Consider the following 7,998-nt stretch of genomic DNA (forward strand, 5'->3'; position numbering starts at 1 on the left):
TTCTCTAAGTAAATGGTGTGATTGCACCTCTGTCACGGATTCAAGAGGTTGCTGTTCTTAGTAAGGACAGAGGGTAATCACACCATCTAGCTTCAGGTGTCCAACTTAGGTTCCTATTGTGGAAGCCTGATGTAGGAGTCATCTCATTTTAAGTCAGATCTCCGAAAGCTCAATATCTGAATCCATGCCAGTGACCCAAAGTGCTCTCTACTGGTACTTAACAAAGATAAATAAATATTTCCAGAGGAAAACTCATTTGATCTCTGTTTTAGGATGAATTTTTCTGTAATTGTGCCTGTTAGGTCTGTTTTGTGTCTGCTTTTATATGCCAAAGGTCAGGCAAACAAATCCTTTATATATGTTTAATAAACTTAGAACACTTCTATTCTAAGTCATCCTCTGGAGCTTGGGCTGGGTACATCAACTCCTCGTTCAAGCACATAAATTGTATACTTAAAGTTAGGGTGAATGAGCATTCATCATGTTGCAGAAAAGCAGCGCTGCTGCCTCTGCAGGAGGCATTTTTAGCTATTTCTGGGCAACAACCCTTGAGCATAGAGAAAAAAGATTGTGTAAAAGGCAATCATGTGGTTTGTAAAATCACCATTATTTTGGCCTGCTATTTCAGGAAAAGTTCATCATAAAGCATCGTAAGCTGTTCCAACTAGAGCACTAGAAAGGTTTAACGCAGTCCTTTTACCGCAACACTGTAATCGTAATTACTAATTGTAACCCTGTGAACATTTGAGAGTCAGTGAGCTAGTCCTCTGTGGTTTGGAAAAGCTTTGAACATCAACTGTTACACTTCTGACTAATTATAATGGTTTAATCTTGTTCTGTACTTGCTACTGTTAGATTTCTATGGACATCATCTTTATCTTTCTTTTTGTACATCAAGGGGAACCAGAAAAGTGGGATTCCTGACCTGTCCTGATATTGTGAGCAGACTAAGAGTATCTGCTCTGCAGTGCAGTGGTTGACCTAGCTCTGGGCAGAACGAACACAACAGTTGATACTGATCTTTTGCCATTATTGAATGGTTCCAGCTTATTTATCGAACTGTTACATTTTCTGTAGAATAGACTGGGTGATCTTTAGCAGTTTGCGGAAAGTTACATAAAGAGTCAGCCAAAAATACAGCAAAAAGACTCTAAAACTAATAACGTGTTTGTAGCTCTTTTTCAGTTTCCTGAGTTAAAGAACTCTAGATTTCTGGATTTGAAATAGTTTTAACAGGAGCTAAGCTATTCCTATTTTTGATCTTTTTTTTTTTTTTAAAGGGCAAAGGCATGGTGAAAGTGCTGATTTAAACTAAAAGAAATGTTTACAACCATTCAAAACTGTGAGGCCTTTTTGGACAGAGAGACTGTCTTGTGTGTTTTTGAAAAACACAATAAATCTCAGAGTGTGGGATGATTCTCAGGAATCAATAGTATTAATTCTCTGCTTCTACACTAATATCAAGGTGTCTACCCATGACCCATGTTCCCAGTTGGAGTTTTTCTCTGGCTCCTGGCACTCACACACCTCCACTGGTTTCCACCCAGCCCTGGGCACGTGCTGGAGAGACAACACACCAGGAGCTCCTAATGTCAGTGGGGAGTTATCCCTCTGCAGTTCCCGCGAACTTGAAAGAGAAATTTAAATCTAATCCCAAAGAATGTTACCTATGTTTTCAGTTACATACAAGTTGTTTTTCTTTAGCGGTAACAGGCTTATGAATTAATTGGATGGAGAAAATCTGAATTTTTTCTTGAGAGGCTTGTCTCTCTGTACTGTATATTCAGACATTTTGTTATAAAGGTTGTTATAAACTTATATTACAGCAGTAATTTTATGTTGACTCTTTCATTTGCCTCCTATATTGTATCAGCCTTGCTGAAACATGCAAATTCTCAAAGTCCTACAAACACAAGTCTTTCTTTAACAGGAAATCAGATTGCAAATTCACAGTAGTGTTTTTCTCTGCTTTTCTTCTTCACAATGAGAGTGGTGAGGCACTGGCACAAGTTGCTGAGGGAAGCTGTGGCTGCCCCATCCCTGGAGGTGTTCAGGGCCAGGTTGGATGGGCCTTGGGCAGCCTGGTCTGGTGGGACACGTCCCTGTCCATGGCAGGGGGGTTGGAATTGGATGATCTTTAACGTCCCATTCTTCTTCATTTTTGCACTACCAAGAGTTACAAATTTGCGGTTCCTTATGCTTTGTATGCCTTGTGATTGTTGTCCATCCTTTCATTCAAGTTTTTCCCAGAAATAATTTCTTCACCTTTATTAAATTTTCTCTGTTTTGCAAAGGGATAACTAATGCTACACTAGGTGTAAAGTATGCTTGCTGCCAGCAGTAGACAATGTATTGGTTGAATCTCTTGTTTAGAAATATCTTTTCTGTGGGAGGCTTTTTACAGGACATACTGGTTTTACATTTGTAAATAGATTTTTTTGGTCTGTATTTGTGATATTGCTTAAATACATTTTGCTGTTTTGGATACTCATTTCCATTTCATGTTTTTGTTTATGCCTTGGTCTCTTCCCAAGTTTCTGTGCTCCCACTTGAATTACCTGGTTTTGTCTTCTTATTTCAGGGCATTTCTTTTTTAGCTAGGAATTGCAACAGAGTTTACTGAAAATACTCGTAAAAATTAGCCATAGTTTAATATTTTAACAAAAATGAGCAAATTTAGCTTAAATTATTAGTACAGCATTTGCCTTGTCATTTTTATCACTTAGTCAACAAGCTAGTAAAAATGTTGTTTATGCTTTGAGATGTTATTTTATAGAGACTTAATTGAAGACTTAATTTACATTAGAATTTGTATTTAGTCAAATTTGTCATCTCCAGTGAAATCTGTCTTTAAATTTAGTGTAAGGTTCGTGTGTAAGTGAGATCAAGCCTGGGAGAAGGAAGCAGAACAATACTGTGACACTGATGAATGCTAAGGAGGTCAGATCTGCACATCTGCTCCTCTCAAAAACTGTCAGGGAGGTTCCTGCACTCCCTTCTCGTGAAACATTGCCAGCATTGCTCTTGACAAGCCAGGGCTGGGCCATGCACCTCTCTGTGAACCTCCTTTCAGACAGTTGCAGACAGTGATAAGGTCTCCCCTCAGCCTCCTTTTCTCCAGGCTAAACATCCCCAGTTCCCTCAGCTGCTCCTCATAAGACTTGTTCTCCAGCCCCCTCACCAGCTTCATTGCTCTTATCTGGACTCACTCCAGGACCTCAAAGTCTTACTGGTAGTGAGGGGCCCAGAACTGAACACAGTGTTCGAGGAGCGGTCTCACCAGTGCCGAGTACAGGGGCAGGATAACCTCCCTGGACCTGCTGGTCATGCCATTTCTGATACAAGCCAAGATGCCATTGGCCTTCTTGGCCACCTGGGCACACTGCTGGCTCATGTTCAGTCGGCTGTCAACCAACACCCCCAGGTCCCTCTCCTCCAGGCAGCTTTCCCACCGCTCTTCCCCAAGCCTGTAGAACTGCACAGGGTTTTTGTGTCCCAACTGCAGGACTCGACACTTGGCCCTGTTAAACTTCATCTCACTGGCCTCAGCCCAGCAGTCCAGTCTGTCCAGATCCTTTTGCAGAGCCTCCCTACCCTCCAGCAGATCAACACTTCCTCCCAGTTTAATGTTACTTGTAAACTTGCTGAGGGTGCATTCAATCCCCTCATCCAGGTCATTGATGAAGACATTGAACAGGGCTGGACCCAGCACTGAGCCCTGGGTACCCCACTTGTCACTGGCCTCCAGCTGCATTTCACACCATTTCCCACCACTCTCTGGGCCCGGCCATCCAACAAGTTTTCCACCCAGGAGAGTGTGCGCCTGTCCAGGCCAGAGGCTGACAGTTTCCTAAGCAGAATGCTGTGAGAAACTGTGTCAAAGGCTTTACTGAAGTCCAGGAAGACCACATCCACAGCCTTTCCCTCACCCAGCAGCCGAGTCACTTTGTCATAGAAGGCGATCAGGTTAGTTTGACAAGACCTGCCTTTTGTGAACCCATGTTGACTGGGCCTGATCACCCGGTTCTCTTGCATGTGCTGTACGATAGCACTCAGGATCACCTGTTCTATGACTTTTGCCAGCACTGAGGTCAGACTGACAGGCCTGTAGTTCCCTGGATCCTCTCTCAACCCCTTCTTGTAAATGGATGTAACATCAGCTAGCCTCCAGTCAAGTGGAACTTTCCCAGTCAGCCAGAACTGCTGGAAGGTGATGGAAAAGGGTTTGGGAAGCACATCTGCCAGCGCCCTTAGTACCCTCAGGTGGATCCCACCTGGCCTCATAGACTTATGAACATCTAATTTGCCCGGGAGGTCTTTAACCATTTCCTCTTGGATCAAAGGAGCTTTGTTCTGCTCTTCCTCCCTGTTTTCTGGCTCATGAGGCTGAGCACCCAGAGAACATCTTATCTTACTATTACAGACTGAGGCAAAGAAGGCATTAAGTACCTCAGCCTTAACCTCATCCTTTGTCACTATTGTTCACACAGTGTCCAGTAAAGGATGGAGATTCTCCTTGGCCCTTCTTTTCTTACTGATACATTTGTAGAAGGATATTTTATTATCTTTCATAGAATTGGACAATCTAAGTTCTAGCTGGTTTTTAGCCCTTCTGATTTTCTCTCTACATGATCTCACTTAATACCTGAGGTCCTCCCAAGTTGCCTGCCCCTTCTTCCAAAGCTCAGATACTTTCCTTTTTTTTCTGATATCCATCCAGATCTCTCTGCTCAGCCAAGCTGGCTTTCTGTCCCACTGGGTCATCTTCTGGCACACTGGAACAACCTCCTGTGTGCTGCCAGGATTTCCTTTTAAAAAGCATCCAGCCCTCTTGGGCTCCTTTGCCCTTAAGGACTGTCTCCCATGGAACTTGATTGACCAGCCCTCTGAACAGACCAAAGCCTGCCCTCTGGAAGTCCAAGGTGGCCAATCTACTGACCCCCTCCTTATTTCTCCTAGAACTGAGAATTCTATCATCTCGTGATTGCTGTGCCCCAGCCATCCTCCAACCATCATCTCCCACAAGACCTTCTCTGTTAACAAAATGCAGCCAAGTGTGTTGATTGCAGACAGTTCTATACTTAATAGCTGCTAAAATAAGTCAATGTGAACCCAGCTTAGCCATCCCACAAATGCAAAGACAAGATACTGTAAGACAGTTTGTGTTGGGGGTATGAAACAGATGACTTGGCTTCTGTTGCAAACAGATCAGCCTGATTCAGAGATTGGCAGTAGCCTGAAGAGAAGTAGAATTTTTTTTGCCAAAAAAAAATAATTTTGCTTTATGAATTGTGTATAAGGTCCCTAGATACCATGGTACTAAGTGCATTACAAATGCATAAGAGATCCATTAAGAGAGATGGGGAGGGGGAAAAACACTGACAAATTAGGTTTATATAGCTGAAAGCCCTAATGATTTCTTCTGTTTTGCATAGAGTATAAAGATTTTTTTATCCTTAGAGAAAGGTTACTTCTTTTCCCAGGAAGGAAAGGACAGAAGAAAAGGAAAAGGGGTAAAGAAAAAAACAAACCAGCCAAAAGGAAGAGCGATATGATCTGATGAGTCAGATGCAGTGCTGGAAGTGCTGTGGCCTGGTGAAGAGCATTCCCAGACCTAGAGAGAGGCTGGTGAGTTTTGTTTCTTACAGAAGTGGTCTATGTGTACTATCAGACTGTCTCAGCTCCTAAACCAGGGCAGCAACATCCAAAGTGCCTACAGAATACATCCCACACCAGCTCACAAGCACTGCCAGCTAAGGCTATCAGCCCAGCCAGAAGTATGCCATGGCCCATTCTAACAGACCAACAGGATAGTCGGGCGAGTATCCATTCTGAGCTCATAAAAAAATATGATTATTGTAGTTTTAATACAGTCCGTGAAAGCAGATAATGCTGTACAGCTACGGTTGGCTAAACAGTGGGTATTTTATAATATGAAGGCAACAGTGGATGTTACATATCACCAGGCATATTCCCACGGTGGTGTCTGTGCATGAAACATCTGCTGCAGAACTAAAGAAGGTTCCCTGTCTTCTGCCATCGCTGATGGCTCTGATCACTTAGGCCAGATCTCCGCCTCTGTTGCATTTGTACTCTCAAGTGAGTCTCCAAATTCTTCTCTGAATGAGGAAACTTGGTATCTTCCTTGCTGAATTTGATGTAGGCTTCTTATATCTAAAATTACTCGGGGAAAGAGATTGTTTAAAGATCAAGCATGTTCTGATAAGAGATTTGGTGAATTCAGACAGAATACAGTGCTGGCACGCACAGACAAGGTACCCAAATTACAGAAGGATGGAAAGCAGGTCTGGAAGGGGAGCAGGAAGCTCTGCGAAAGAACAACATCCTACTCGTCTTGCACTCAGAGCTACCACAAGACTGCTTGATTTAGGGCAGGAGGTCAAATATGTTTTAATGTCTGCTTGTTTGGCATAGGTGCATAAAAATAATGCAGCTAAGATAACTACAAAGAAGGATTCAGATGACTGACCTAAAGCCTACCTCATCTACAAATACAGAAAGTGTCTCTGTTGGAGACTTGTAATAGATGTACAGAGTCTTCAGGCATCTCCGGTTCTCAGTAAGCAGTTTGTCCTGCTGGGGATACCAGGCTTCTTCTTAGCAACTGTGGGGTTCTTGGGAACCTACTCCAAACCTTCTAACCAATATTATAAAATTTTATTATTTGAAGAGAATTTCTGTGAAGGGGCAAAATAAGCCAGAGCCAAACTATCTGAAAAGCTAGTACTTTACTTGAATTCCTGCGGCTCTTCTGAGGAAACAACAAAAGGAGCATAAGACAGCTGGGAAGCGGGTCACGCACAATTGCACAGTGAGCTGTTGCCACTGGAAAATTAGCAGCTCTCACTTGCATGTACCCAGGAGAGGTTTGTTGCTGGCTGCGTGACATTAGATATCAAGTTGCAGTACTGCAGTACTGTTACCATAGTTAATTTTCTGATTATTTCCCCAGCTTTTCACTAAATAACCTTCATAGAGAGGTAAGCTGCGAGTCCTGCCCCAGGGTGTTGCAGATGCTTATGTGGATTAAGAAGATCTGGGATGGACTCATGGGAGACAACTGTACCACAAGCTCCGAGACATAAAGACAGTAACCCAAGTTCAGGACTCCTTTCAGCTACAAAGTCTTTGACCCGTTCTTATGGCTCACCCTATTTTTGGCCACTTTCAGAAACATGGTGCCAGATTGGGTGGAGCTCTAACCAGACACAACACAGCTGCTTTCATTTTACTTTCTTCTCCTTCCCAAAAACCTGCAGCTCTCCTGTCTACTCAGTGAGCGAACCATAAAGTGGCCCCTGAGCCCTGCACATTGCTCAGTGGTTGCTGAGTGGTGTCTACCATGCATCACCTCATGGCTGACAGAGCGTGAGAGGGTTAGTAGCCATCTATTTAAGGCTCCCGGGATCTTTAACATCACTTGTAATATACCCCAGTGCCATAAACTGTGAAACTGTTTTCATCTTTAGGTCTATATGAGGTTGTAGGATGGTCACTGAGTGACCCCAAATTCCCACAATTGTGCCAGCGTGCCGATTCAACCTGTAATGTCAAAAATCAAGTGATTCCCCAAAAACTACTTGGGGGAGAGAACTTATTCTGTATTCAATGTCTTCTCTTCTAGCTACAGTGGCTGCTCTTTATCTTTCCAGGGATCCTAGCACGGCTTCAGTAGCGTTAGTTACAGTTTTGGTGTCTTCAGAATTTATGAGGCACTCAGCTCTAGACCACAAAAAGGAAATAAGTTGCAACCAGTCACAAAGCTGTCAGTTCACAGCTCGTTCCAGCTCATCCATCTTCCACTTCTCATTTATTTATGTGTTGTCTTTCCCACATCAGAAATCTCCAGTTAGAGTGCCATAGCTCGGATACAGCTCCTGTTGTAGGCAGCAGATGTGTCCCAAACCCCATTCAATTGAAGCCGTAATGAGAATGGTACCACCAGAGGGCTGGGGAATAAGCATTGAGCTTGCAGGC

This window comes from Phaenicophaeus curvirostris, chromosome 1 (genome assembly GCF_032191515.1).
Source record: "Phaenicophaeus curvirostris isolate KB17595 chromosome 1, BPBGC_Pcur_1.0, whole genome shotgun sequence".
NCBI classification, from domain to species: Eukaryota; Metazoa; Chordata; class Aves; order Cuculiformes; family Cuculidae; genus Phaenicophaeus; species Phaenicophaeus curvirostris.